Raw genomic sequence first — 14,546 nt, forward strand, 5'->3', positions numbered from 1 at the left:
CAGACCATTAGGTTCTAAGGATCGAAATCCTAGAAAAAGAAAAACAAATGTTTAAGATGACACTACGAAATATCCACATATGGAAGTTCAAGATTTGAGCAATGTTGATATCCCTGAAGGAATCAATGAGCCTGAGACTCAAGAAAATGAGGAACTATCTATAAATTCAAGTGATGTTGAAACTAATCTGAATCGATCTAAAATAGTAGTGGATCATGTCTCTGCATATAATGTTGCAACAAAAATCATACAAGATAGCGAAGATCTTGAACCTCGATCTATCACTGAATGTCGACTAAGAAATGACTGGCCAAAATGGCAAGAAGTAGTTCAATCTGAATTGAATTCGCTCGCCAAACGTGAATTTGTTTGGACCCATAGCTCAAACACCTAATGGTGTTAAGCCTGCTGGCTATAAATAGTTCTTTGTGTAAAACAGAAATGAAAAAATAAAATACAACAATATAAAGCACGCCTTGTTGCACAAGGATTTTCACAACGGCCTAGTGTTGATTATGATGAGATATATTTATCAGTTATGGACACAATAACATTGTGTTAACTTATTAGTTTCACTATCCATGAGAGACTTGAAATGCATTTGATGGATGTGGTAACAACCTATCTATATGGATCACTTGATAATGAGATATACATGAAAATTCTCGAAGGATTTAAAATAACGAAAGCATATAGTTCAAAGCCTTGGGAAATGTATTCTATTAGATTACAAAGATCATTGTATGGTTTGAAGCAATTTGGACGCATGTGGTATAATCGTCTTAGTGAATATTTATCTAAAAACGGTTATACGAATGATGAAATTTGCCCATGTGTTTTCATAAAGAAAACAACGTTGGAGTTTGTTATACTTGTTATCTATGTCAATGACATAAACCTTATTGGAATGACAATAGAGCTTTAAAAGGCAATTGATTACCTAAAGAAAGAGTTTGAGATGAAAGATCTCAAAAAGATAAAGTTATGCCTTGGTTTGCAAATTGAGCATTTGACAAATGGTATCTTTGTCCATCAATCTGCCTACACAGAAAATGTATTGAAAAAACTCTATATGGATAGAGCACATCCATTAAGTACTCCGATGGTTGTTCGATCACTTGATATGAATAAGGATCCATTTCGACCTCAAGAAAAGAATGAGGAACTCCTTGGTCCTGAAATACCATATCTTAGTGCAATTGGTTCACTAATGTATCTTGCAAATACTACAAGCCCTGGTATTGCCTTTTCAGTAAAATTGCTAGCAAGGTATAGTTCTGATCCTACTAGGAGACATTGGAATGGGATCAAACACATATTATGATATCTAAAGGGGACTATCGATATGGGCTTATTTTATTCTAAAGATTGCAATTTCAATCTTGTTGGTTATGCTGATGCTGGATACTTATCCGACCTGCATAAAGCTCCGTCTTAAATAGGCTATGTTTTTATTCATATGTGGGGGTACTGTCATATCTTGGAGATCAACAAAGCAGTCTATCGTAGCCACTTCATCGAATCACGCTGAGATTATAGCTATTCATGAAGCAAGCCGAGAATGTGTATGGTTGAGGTCCATAATACATCTCATTCGAGAAAAATATGGCTTGAAATGTGATAAAGTACCCACAATTTTATATGAAGATAATGCAGTATGCATAGCACACTTGAAAGATGGATTCATAAAAGGAGATAGAACGAAACACATTTCGCCAAAGCTCTTCTATACACATGAGCTCCAAAAGAATGGTGATATTAACGTACAACAGATTCGTTCAAGTGATAATGTGGCTGATTTATTCACCAAGTCTCTTCCAACTGCAACTTTCAAGAAAATGGTGCATAAGATCGGAATCGAAGGTTCAAGGATGTTTTTATTAGGAGGAGCTAATACGTGTTGTACTCTTTTTCCCTTACGAGGTTTTGTCCCACTGGATTTTCCTTGTAAGGTTTTTAATGAGGCAACCTATATGCGTATTGTTAGACATTCAAGGGGGAGTGTTATGATATATATCAATTATAATGAATGTCTATCAAGATCTATTTGATGTCTATCAGGATTTGATGTATTTGTCTTTTAGTATGAAACTAGGGCAAATTTCCCTTATAAATATAAGGGCTTCCTTCATAGTAAATCATCCCTCGAGAGAAGAAATAACAATTACTCTCTCCATTCTCTCTACTCTTCTTCTTTATTCTTTCTTGTTTTATAACACATTCTTTTTTAAACGGACTAATAATCCAACAATGAACGAAACAAGCAATATTAGTGATAACCAAATGATGGAGCAATATGAAGATGTCGAGAATGGCATAGTGCTTGTCAAAACAACAATAACCGACACTGGAGACTAGTAGATACAATGTATATAAAATAACAGCCGGGGAGGCCGCCAGAGACAATGGTATTTTAGCAAAAATATGAGATTTCACCAGAAAATGAAAACTCCGACCAAACCTATGATAAATCAAGGAGGGGAGGTGTTACTTCCATAGTGAATACCAACACAGGAAATACAACATCCAGACAGATGTGTAAAAAATAATTCAAAATACAAAAAAGGGTAAATCAAGATGATACAGTAGTGGTAGTGACAACACGTCGGAGGCTTCGCAGGTCATCACCTCCGACGAAGAAGCAACGAAAAGAGAAAATAGGAAAAGAGCAATGGAGGTGGTGTTCGGTTGGAGCATGAAGCTCTGGTGAGTTCGTTGGCAGTGGAACTCATCGAATCTCACTAGTTTGTTGTTGTTTGGAACTGTTGTTGCTGTTTGTTTTGGCATCACCATGTTTCCCATTCAAACCCGGTGAAGCATGACATAAAAGTAAAGAGGACATCAGTTTGGTGGTGGTTGTTTGGGTTTTCCTATATGTAAATGGAGGTGGAGATATGGCGATGAGGTGGTGGAGCATCAGAGCTCTCCGGTGAGTTTTCCTATGAAAAGTGAAAGAGAAAGCTTAGAAAGTGAGGTAGAAGATGAAACAACATAAATCTGAACTACAATTAATGTAGTAGATGTGCGTGTGTATAGTTGTCTATTGCAATTAACCCCTCTTATTTTTTATAATAAAAATAACATTCTTTATTAACCCAAAAATAAAAGATTGACTCCTTTTGTCTACTTAAAGCTTTCTTTAGTCCGTACGCTTATTAATCGAATGATCATTTCATCCTTTAACCAATAAATAAAGATTATTATTCAAAGGACAAAAATCTGATCCATCACCTCAAATATCTCTTTTTTAAAGGTGATGAGATCTTGATTTGATTGATTTATTTCTGTGTATTAAAATGATTGAGCTGACATTATCATATGAGAACTGTATTAAATAATGTGCAAAAATGTGAGTCTCGATATTTAATTACAGAAAATGTGAACAACAAATAAAATATAATTATTTTAAAAAATGCATTATGCTATAAATAATTATAATTATAGTGTGCGGTAAATAATTGTAGTGCTATGTTGTATATAGAGATGACAATGCAAAGAAATTTAATATGACAATAAATTGGTAAAAGATTCTAAAATAATGATGTTTATCAATAATTTGTTAACAATTGTAAAAAATGTGTAAAAATTATATTTCGTGCCCTTTAACTATTAAGAAGCCTGAAGACATTAATTTCAAGAATGGAGAGGCAAAATTTAGTGTCGACACTGGCATATATTAGAGGGAAGTACCTGAATAGTAGCATGCATTTCCTGAGAGGTTTGATGCTTACGAGTTACGGTAACAAATCTAGTGTGCTGGAGGAGAAAAATCCCACCAGATCTACCCTAATCTGGCACTTCCAGTAATCATAAAAATTAAATCAATGCATGAGTCCAATATGATCACCCAACTTAGTTTCTAGAAGTGCAACACGATAAGGATTATGAGTGTGAATGAGGTCCCTAAAATTACGCTTAAAATTATCATTATTAACACCCCTAGTATTCTAAACAATAAAACTAGTTGGTTCACTCATTGGAGTATAATATGTGGGGTTAGGAGTTGATTGTTCCACTAGAGGAATATGGTTGTTCCTTAGAGCTGGTGTCATTACTACAACATATTTTGCCAAGGCACTATTGATCGATGGCCTCAAGTCAAAAGAGCTCTTCGTCAGAGCCACTGGACAGAGATGGACATATGTTTTGTCCTCGTTCTCCGGAAATATCATATGAGTTGCATTTTTGAAGCTTGATATCTCAATGAACGAGTTCCTTTGCACTAGATGTACCCCTGCACCTCCTTGCTCAGGAGGAACATAATTTGGATTCATATGTAGCTCCTCCTAAACTTGAAGAGGTTGCCAAGAAAAGAATAGTGGATTATTTCTGATTATTTCCTATGGCGTGAAGAATGGAATTTGCATTGGTTGCTGCTTCGGGTATTTATTGAGGAGGTTTGGGAGATTTCAAAACATTTACATTGTGTGTATTAATGCAGGAATTGCAGCCGAAGCCAAAGGTTCCAAGACATTGACAAGTCACAAATGATTTACAAAGTGTTCGATGGCTATATTCATTCCCTCTGAGATTAATTGAGCGAGAAAGTTGCGGTTCCGAAGTACAACCAGGGTATTGACCCTATTGATGTTCATGGAGAAGAGGACGACATGTCCATCCAACGCCCTCTCTGTCCAAGAAATTGGAGGGTTGTTCGAATGGACTGACTGAGTGGCATAAATTAACAGATGATGGGCCATATGAGGTGGAATGTGAGGAAGATGATTCATTGATGGGTAGTAGGGCCTCAGTGGTCGAGATATTGGAGAGAGAATAGCTTTTTAACGGAGTGGAATATTTATTCTGTTCATTATGTTGAAGTAATAGATAAATAAAGGGAGGTTGAGTGTAACTCCTCTTGTGATAATTACTCGTATTTATTAGAATTTAAGAGAGAAAGGTTATTAGAAGGTAATGAGAGAGACATCTCTGAAAGAGAATTGGAAGGAAGATTTTGCATGGGAATGTTTTGTTAAAGTGTACAACATCAGCTGTTGCTTTCTAGTTTGACTAAGTCATTAGTAGGTAAATTTTAGCATTCAGTTAGCATTTGTTATTTTTCAGTTTGTGATGGTTTTTCCCTATTTCCTTAAGTTTAGGAAAACTTGTTTAGTGGAATTACAGTAGTGGTTTAGTGGGATAGTGACTCTTTAAAATGTAAGCGTATATAAGGACACTAAGCATATTGAATAAAATTCATTCAGTCATATCCTCTGCAAACGTTTTCAAGGCTTTCCATTCTCTGCTCTCTTTCCTTTTATTTTGTTCTACTCCATTACGAAGCTAGCTATGGGTTGAGCTCATCATTTGGCATCAGAGCCAGATTTAAAGGAGAGAAAGAGAAGCCATGCAGAATATTTATAAGTTGCTGGTGGCAACAACCATCTTCTTGAACATACACAGTTGTTTTAAAGAAATTAAAATGACTGATTTTCAAGCCATAGGGAAAGTGAAAAAACTCAACCATCAGAATTACAAAACATAGATGACATGTATGACATCTTACACAGAAGATCAAGATCTTTGGGAGGCCGTTAATGAAAGCAAATTCAAACCGAGGGTAGAAGAACCGAATGGCACATTAAGGAAATGGAAGATTAAAGCAGGAAAAACATTATTTTCCCTCAAAACCACCATCGAAGATGACATGTTGGAACATATACGAGATGCTGAAACACCAAAGAAGGCTTGGGACACGCTGGCTGCCCTATTTTCAAAGAAGAATGACACATGACTACAACTTTTAGAAAGTGAATTGTTGTTGATAGCTCAAAATGATATGATCATTGCGCAATACTTTAACAAATGAAGTCGATATGTCGTGAAATTTCAGAATTGGAACCAACAACTCAAATAAGGGAAATCAGGATAAAAAGAATAATCATTCATGGTTTGGGATCTGAATACAAGAACTTTGTTACTACAGTACAAGGATGGTAAAATCAACCATCACTTGTGGAGTTTGAGAATTTGCTTGCTGGCCAAGAAGCCATGGCAAAGCAAATGACTGGATTTTCACAAAAAGGTGAGGAGGAGGGGCTCTACATCAATAAAAACAGAGGGAACTCCAAGCAGTACACACTACTAAAAAAATGTAAATTACATAGGGTTTTACCTAGGGGATAATATTGCATGAAATACATACGGATTTACCTACAAAAATATTATCATCATACTAAAATATATTACTTGCGAACTATATATTTGCAACAAATTTCGCAGGTAAATTTGACACCATATTGCACAAATTTCGTACTTGCGACATTACCTGGAAAATGTATCGGCAGATATTTTATTTCTAGGTAAATCCGTTGGTATATGGACAAATATATATATTTTTAAAATCCATAGAAAAATTCTCAGGTAATTTATCCTATGGATTTACGTAGACATATTTTTGTGGAAATTTATGTAATGGATTTTATTACCTGAAAAATTATTTGGGGATTTTGTGCTACTAATTTTGCTGGAAATTTATTCTTGGGGATTTACCTGCGAAATTATTACTTGCGACATTACCTAGGGAAATGTATCGGCGATTATTTTATCTCTAGGTAAATCCAGAGGTATATGGACAAATATATAAATGTTTTAAATTCATAGAAAAATCTTCAGGTAATTTATCCTTCGGATTTACGTAAATATATTTTGGTGGAAATCTATGTAATGGATTTTATTACCCGAGAAATTGTTTGAGAATTTTGTGCTGCAAATTTTGCTGGGGATTTATTCTTGGGGATTTACCTGTGAAATTATTACGTGCGACATTACCTCGGGAAACGTATCGACAGGTATTTTATCTCAAGGTAAATCAGTAGGCATATGAACATATATATATACTTTTTAAATTCATATAAAAATCTCAGGTAATTAATCCTACGAATTTCTGTAGAGATATTTTGGTGAAAATTTATGTAATAGATATTATTACAATTTTGTGCTGTAAATTTTGCTAGGGATTTATTCTTGGGGATGTACCTGCAAAATTATTACTTGCGATATTATTGGGGGATTGTGTTGGTACAAATTTAGCTGAAATTATATCTTGGGGATTTACCTACGAAATTATTACTTGACAAATTATTGGGGGATTGTGTTGTTACAAATTTAACTGAAATTATTTTTTGGGAATTTACGTTGGATTTTTGTGACTTGAAAATTTTAAATAGGCAAATGATAAAATTGAAGAATAAAAAAAAATAAGAAAAAATTTGACATTAAATCGGTGGACACATATAATCAAACAAAAGATGCTCCAAAAATTAAAATTAGTTTATAGACATAGATGGTATCACATATGTATTCGAGTTGAATAAACATTAGCTTGACTCGTTATGTTATCACCAAAAAATTAAAGTGATGAAATTTCGTTGGCCTAAGATAGAGCAAAGAATGACTTAGGGCTCAAATAGAGCATGTTTTTCTATTCATTTATATTTGGTTAATTTCAATATAATTGCAAGGCATCATTCTACGCACGACAATATAGTATATCAATATAATGTACAACACTTTGGAGTCGTTTGGTGTGAGATATAAGGTATAATAATCATGAAATAAAATAAAAAATTATTTTATTAATTTTATAATGAGCTGAAAGTATTAGGTAGTTTAAGAATTATATATATGATGAGATATTAGTATTAGTTAGTGATCCTGACTTAGTGAGTCCTTTTTTTCGTGATGAACAGTTGGCATTAGTCCAATATTTTTTCTCTGTGGACTGAGGAGAAAAGGGACTCGGCGGGAAGAGGAGCGTACCATGAGAGAAGCAAGGAGGTCAACCTCTTTCAAACATACAACATGGATTCTGGCAATGTAGTTGGACTCTCACGTCGATCCGAATGAATCATCCTTTCCACGGAGGTAAATCTTTGCATGCTAGGTGATTAGGGGTGGGCTTCTGTTTGTTTGATTTGCTTGTTTAATATCGGTTTGGTTTTTCAATTTTTGGATTGACGAAAATGGCAACCGTAATGAACAAACAAAAATAAATTCAATTTGGGGTTAAGTTATTTTGGATTTTTATTTCAATTTTGAAGAGTCTTTCTTTGTCATGACCGAACGTTTAAAATTGGTGATTTTTTTTTTTAGAAAAAAATAATTTTTTTTAAACATGTTTTTTATTTTCAAATATAAATAACTCAACATGGATGAAATGAAATAATGAAAAAACATTATTATACTGAATATATAAAATAATATATATATATATATATTATTTATATAATTTTGGTTTTTCAGTTTAACCATTTTCTTTTAAGAAAATCAAATCCTAACCATTTAACTGAATTTGTAAAATTTTAAACCAAAGTCGATCTGAAAAATTAAATAATTAAAAAATCAAAATAAAAATTAAATTTCAATTTGATTATTTGGATTTTTCAGTTTGAACCAAAATATGCACAATCCTGGATGAGATAACAAGGATATTTAATTCTAGAAAAACTTATTCCTAACAAAACAAATCCCTTATATTTGTCTACATACTTCCAATTCGTTTTATTGAGTATTTATTTTTTATTAAAAATATTTTTAACTACATAATACCATAAGTCCAATTAAAATTTTTATATTTAAAAGTTCACTTGTATATATATTGAAAATGAAAATAATCGGTAGCATAAGAAAAAACTTTAAAAAAATGTACAAAAATATAGTAATTGATATATAATTTTCTAACAAAAATGTATTCCCTCATTTTTTTCTCACATGACAGCTCAGTCGGTGTTTGTCCATCTTCTCTCAATTCTCTAAGGAACAAAAAAAGCAATCTCACCAATTCTCAAGAAAATCTCCTCTCAATCGTCTTCCTCATTCTCAATTCTTAATTTACGACAACAGTTCCTCTGTCTCGATCCGATATTGTTGTTTCTTTGTTACTCCATGACTCGTATAATTATATTATTCCTCCTCACTCGTGGTTTAGGTCATTTTAACCTATCTTGTTGAGTATGAATTAGTAGCCTGATGGTACGAGCAGAATTAGTTAGAGATAATAGATGGGCTTACGTATGTAATAAGTCTCTGTTGTACCTCTGCTGATTCTGTTGAGTAACAATTGTTAATGTTGTTAAGGAAACACGACTCCGTTGACTTGAAATTAAGGAAACCAGACTCTGTACTCGAAATTAAGAAAACTAATTGCTAATGTTGTACCTCATATTTGGTCATAATATGGAGAAAATGTTTAAATTTCCAGAACATAATATGTAAAAAATAGATTATATAAAACTAGCCTATATACATATATGAGATTTACCTACCATAAGCCACATCTTTAGAAGTTAAATTATATTATTTTGATGTGAACGCTTGGTGTAGATAAGTATTCACGTTTGACCAGAGATGGTACTAAGGAAACCAACTATTGTAGTACTTCATATTTGGTGATAATATGGAGAAAATATCTGTCAAAGTTTTACTTAAGGAAATCAATTAATGTCAAAGGTTGATATCTTTCATTACTTTATGGTCTCTCTGTAGATTTTTTCAAATGTGTAGATATTTTTTGTGGCTACTTGAATTTATTTTGAGCTTTTTAGATTAAATATGAGTAATTTTGGACTAGTTATATTTGTGGACCAAGTTTGTTGCTAAATGGGCTGCCAGTTTCCCATAAAACTATTAAAAAGGATAGTTATATTTTTATGGGAAGGCGAACCTTGGAGTAATAGAAAGTTGTTGCCATGTGATCAAAAGATCACTCGTTCAAGTCATGGAAACATACCGTTGGAGAAATTTTTTATTTGTTCATCTGTGTCACAACTAACTGCTAACTCAATGACTTTTTCCATCTAAGCATGATTTCCAAATTAACAAAATCACTGGGAACACTCTTATAGTATATCTCTTATATGACAGGAAACTATATTGTAGATAATAGCATAACCAACTTGCTTGTGGAGTGGCCTGAACTCCCAGCTCTCTAAAACACGTTAGTATAGATATTGTCCACTTAATGTCTGGATAAGTACGACTTTAATATATGTCACTAGGGTGTAAGATGTTTACTCATATATCTAACGTCTCTATTGTGTTTCGTGAATATGAGACTCTTCTCCTAGGATAGGTGTCACATACACCCTCTCTTATGTATATATCATGCACATGAGACGTGTCTTAGGCTGAAGGGAAACAAATGAGAGTACATTAGAAGACAACACTTTATAGAGGTCTCTGTTCTCTTTTTTACTGTACTTAGTTGGGTCATTTGTTGGGACTTGGGTGTGATGGCATTAATCCTAAACTGATTCTATGTCAAAACTAGTGTACTTCTATTTGAGTTGGCCTTTATTCAGGTGTCCTCATTCTTTTTTGTGGTGAAATTTGAGATCTAAAGACATCAAAGTATTTTGCCTCGTTTGAAAGGTTGGGAAAGCATTTCTAAGGTAAACTATTTCTCTTTTTGACCTCTTATTAGATCTTTAAATTCTCTATCAATCACTTAATCAATCAACCAACTAAGCCTTAATCGAAACTAGTTTTGGTTATATGAATTTTCTATATCCATTTGGCTCTAACACTGGTTCTATTCTTGCTACCCCTTTCCATTTGAACTAAATTCGAGTGCAGATAGAGCACGTGCCTAGGGGAGAGCATCTTAGCAAATCCAATGTTAGGAGGATTTATAATATTATGATTACTTAAATCAACTACTTTGACTAAAAAGAATCCCAATTTTGCAACCGATATATTTTAGCTAGGAGAAACTCTAAATATGCACACAACAATAACTAGTAACTTCAGAGGAAGAAGGAGTTATCGCTTATCTTTTGGTTAGGAAAGAGGAAATTAGAGAAAATAAGACTGAAACTTCAAAGATACTGAAAGAAACTTGATTAATAGGGATCATACCGACTACACAAGCATTTTCACAAAAAAAATTCTCTAGTAAACATAGTCTTTCTCTTTAAAGTACATCATCCACCTCTTGACACACAACTTCTACAATCTGGATTAGCTTAAGTAACTTGAATATCAGCACTAAGATCTGAAGACACCACTTGTCAAAAAAGGCCACTGTACTGGAACACCTATAGTTCTTATCAACTTACACTTTGGTCTCGACAACAACCTAAATCTCTTCATAGATAATGTAGCATAAATAGTATAACCCAAACCACTCAAATAAGTTATTGGATTTATCTTGATCACCGTACAATCAACGGAGCAATTGAATAATGTGAAATCCTGATATAAATAACTAAAATTAGGGAAGAAGAGAGGTTTAGTTTAAGAATAAGCTGTGGAAGGCAATCGTTAGGGTCGTTAAGCCATAGTTCCTATGTGGAATATTTTATGGCTTGTACTGTGACTATGACTTCTCTTAGCAGACTTGGTAATCAAAGAATTGTCTTATTTGAAGCATCACAGAATAAGTTGAAACCTGGAAATCCACAATCTATGGATTGAAAACTTTAGAGACGAAAAAAGAATCAGATTAATGATTCATTAGTGATACATGCATATGGGATGAAAGTTAGTATTCTTGTAAAGACGATTTTCATACTAATTAAATAAAAGAAGAGAAGAAACAGAGCAATTGTTTTCTCTAATTCTATGTAAAAACAAAAACAAGAGTATTGGTCTGTAAAATGGTGTGGACTATAGTATTGTTAAACAAGTCTAGTTTTAAAAATATTATACTCTATATGAGTAAATGAACCATCATTGTTATTTGTCATGAATCATCACAAATGATGTCAGTATCATAAATCAATAGTACAAGAGTTGATTTTTTAATTTTTTACTTTTGACCAACATTTTTTTTTGTTCAAACAGTTCAGGTGTTTTTTTTATGTTTTACAGTTGGCAAAAAGAAAAAGAGCCCCCACTCTTTACCTAATCGTAAATAATTACTTTAGCATGTTCGGTAAGTATTAGAAGTAGTAAACAAATTTAATTAAGCTTATTCCTTGTCAATTCTTTCTTGGTTCCATCTAATCTAATTTCTGCCTATGTAATAAAATCTGAGTTCTTTCATGAATTACTTATTCTGATGGTTATCCATTTTGTGTATTACTTAATCTTTCGTGTATCTCTAGTTTCTTCATCCTTATCATGATCATACACCAGTTGGTTATCTTTATCAAATTCATCCTCTAAATGGATACACTATAATGATTATTATTATCAGCAAGCATAGCCTTCTTGTTAATCACATAATTATCTTTAGGACAATTATGAACTTGTACAAAAACAACATACATACCATCTTACTCAATGACAAGAACAAATATTTGTTGTACTTTCTGTAGATTTTCCTGATTTTTTCTTCTTTTCTTGTATGATTTTATAACATCTCTTTCCTGATTTTCCCTTCTTTTCTTGTATGATTTTATAACATCTCTTTTTTTTGTACTCAAACTCAAAACAACTTTGTTATTGTGTGCTTGTGAATGTTTATTATTGTTGTTTGTTCTTGATTCCTTTTATGTTTATCTTTTAATTAAGACATATTGCTGTCTTTATTGACTGTATTGGCTCATCAACTCTTTTGGGGAAATGAATACCGGGAACTCTTTAAATTTTATTATTATGTATTTTTATTTGTGGTATCTTTTGATTCGGAAACAACCTCTCTACTTCTTCGGAGGTAGCAGTATGGACTGCGTACATCTTACCCTCCCTAAACCCCACACTGTGGGAGTAAATTGGGTTTGTTGTTGTTGTTGTTGTTGTTTTATCTTTTGATTCAGAAATGGCTATTTCGGAGAATAAAAAATAGATGATAAATAAACTTCTTCCTGGTAAAGTGGCATATACAGATGAAGTGATAAAAGGCATGGAAGAGTTCATTAAATTTTCTTGTAGTCAACCAAAGTACTTATCGAGAAATTCATAAGGTGTCCTTGTAAAATTTGTAAGAACATGCAACACTTTACACCCGATGAAGTTAATGTGCATATTTTCAAGAAAGGGTTCACTTCAGGATATTGGTATTGAACGTCACATGGAGAGGAAGCTCTTTTAATTAATTTGAATGAACATGTTCATTCAAGTACTTCAAGTAGTCATCAAGGATGTAACTTTGACATGTCTTCAAGTAGTCAAAGTAATATTCTAGCGGAAGACTCTGAACACATAAATAGGTATCAAGGTATGGTTTATGATGCTGTTGGTATAAAACTTGATCATCATATTGAGCCTACTGTAAAAGAGTCTTCAAATATGAGTGCTACAAAATTTTATGAAATGTTGAATTCAGCTCAAGAACCCTTATGGCCCAGATGTAAATATTCAGAGTTGTCTACAGATGTTAGAATGATTAGTATTCAATCTGAATACAATATGTCTCATGGATTTTTTAATGCAATGGCACAATTGATGAAGGATCCAAGCTATCTGGATAATAAGATACCTCTTGATTACTACCGAGCAAAGAAGTTAGTGACGGGGCTTGGTTTAACTAGACAAAAGATTAATTGTTGTGTTATTGGATGTATGCTATATTACAAGGCTAATCAAGAGATGATAGAGTGTAAGTTTTGTAAAGAACCTCGATATAAATAACGCGTAGAAAAGAAGGGTAGCAGAAAGGTTCCATATAAGACTATGCATTACCTTCCACTTATTCATAGGCTTCAACGACTTTATGCTTCAACTCGATCTACAGAGCACAAGAGGTGGCACTCTGAGAATCGCAATGAAGAAGGTTTTTTGTGTCACCTTTCAGATGGAGAAGCATGGAAGTATTTTGATCGAACTTACCCAGACTTTGCTTCAGAGCCTAGGAATATTAGGCTCGGTCTTTATTCTGATGGTTTTACTCCTTATAGCCAGTCAGCATCACCGTATTCTTATTGGCCTGTGATTGTTACTCCTTATAATCTTTCTCCTGATATGTGTATGATTGACCCATATATGTTCTTAACATTGATCATTCCAGGTCTTCGTAATCTCAAGAATAAAATTGATGTGTATCTTTAACCATTAATAGATGTGTTGTTACAATTATGGACAGATGGTGCACTAACTTATGACGTGTCAAAGAAGAAAATTTTTCTCATGCAAGCAATATCGATGTGGATAATTAATGATTTTCCTGCTTATGGCATATTGTCAGGATGGAGTACAATAGGTAAATTAGCATGTCCAATTTGCATGGGACAGTAAAAAACTTTTAGTTAGAAAAATGGAAGAAAAGTCACTTGGTTTGATTGTAACTATCAATTATTGCCTCTCAATCACGAATTTAAAAAAAAAAAGAATTCTTTTTATAAAGAAAAAAAGGAAAAGTCTAGGCCTCCTTCTAGGTTAACTGGAGATCAGGTGTGGGAAAAAGTGAGAGGGTTTCCTAAGATCACTGAATCTGATCCACATAATTTTTTTGGCTATGGAAAATCACATAATTGGACCAAAAAAGCATTTTTTGGGATTTTCCATATTGGAAGACCCATCCAGTTTGCAACAATATTGATGTAATGCATACAGAGAAGAACTTCTTTGATAATGTTTTTCATACTGTCATGGACAACAAGGAGAGGACAAAGGATAACAAGAAGGCAAAAATGGATTTAGAAGAGTAATGTCGGCGAAATGAT

The 14,546-nt window shown here is 33.2% G+C and overlaps 1 pseudogene; it reads right to left on the minus strand.

Annotated features, from left to right (window-relative positions):
- Positions 1-5,920: 5,920 nt before the first annotated feature.
- On the minus strand, positions 5,921-11,510 carry LOC107854155 (annotated as a pseudogene).
- Between the last annotated feature and the right edge of the window lie 3,036 nt (positions 11,511-14,546).

This window comes from Capsicum annuum, chromosome 3, assembly GCF_002878395.1.
Source record: "Capsicum annuum cultivar UCD-10X-F1 chromosome 3, UCD10Xv1.1, whole genome shotgun sequence".
Classification (NCBI taxonomy): Eukaryota; Viridiplantae; Streptophyta; class Magnoliopsida; order Solanales; family Solanaceae; genus Capsicum; species Capsicum annuum.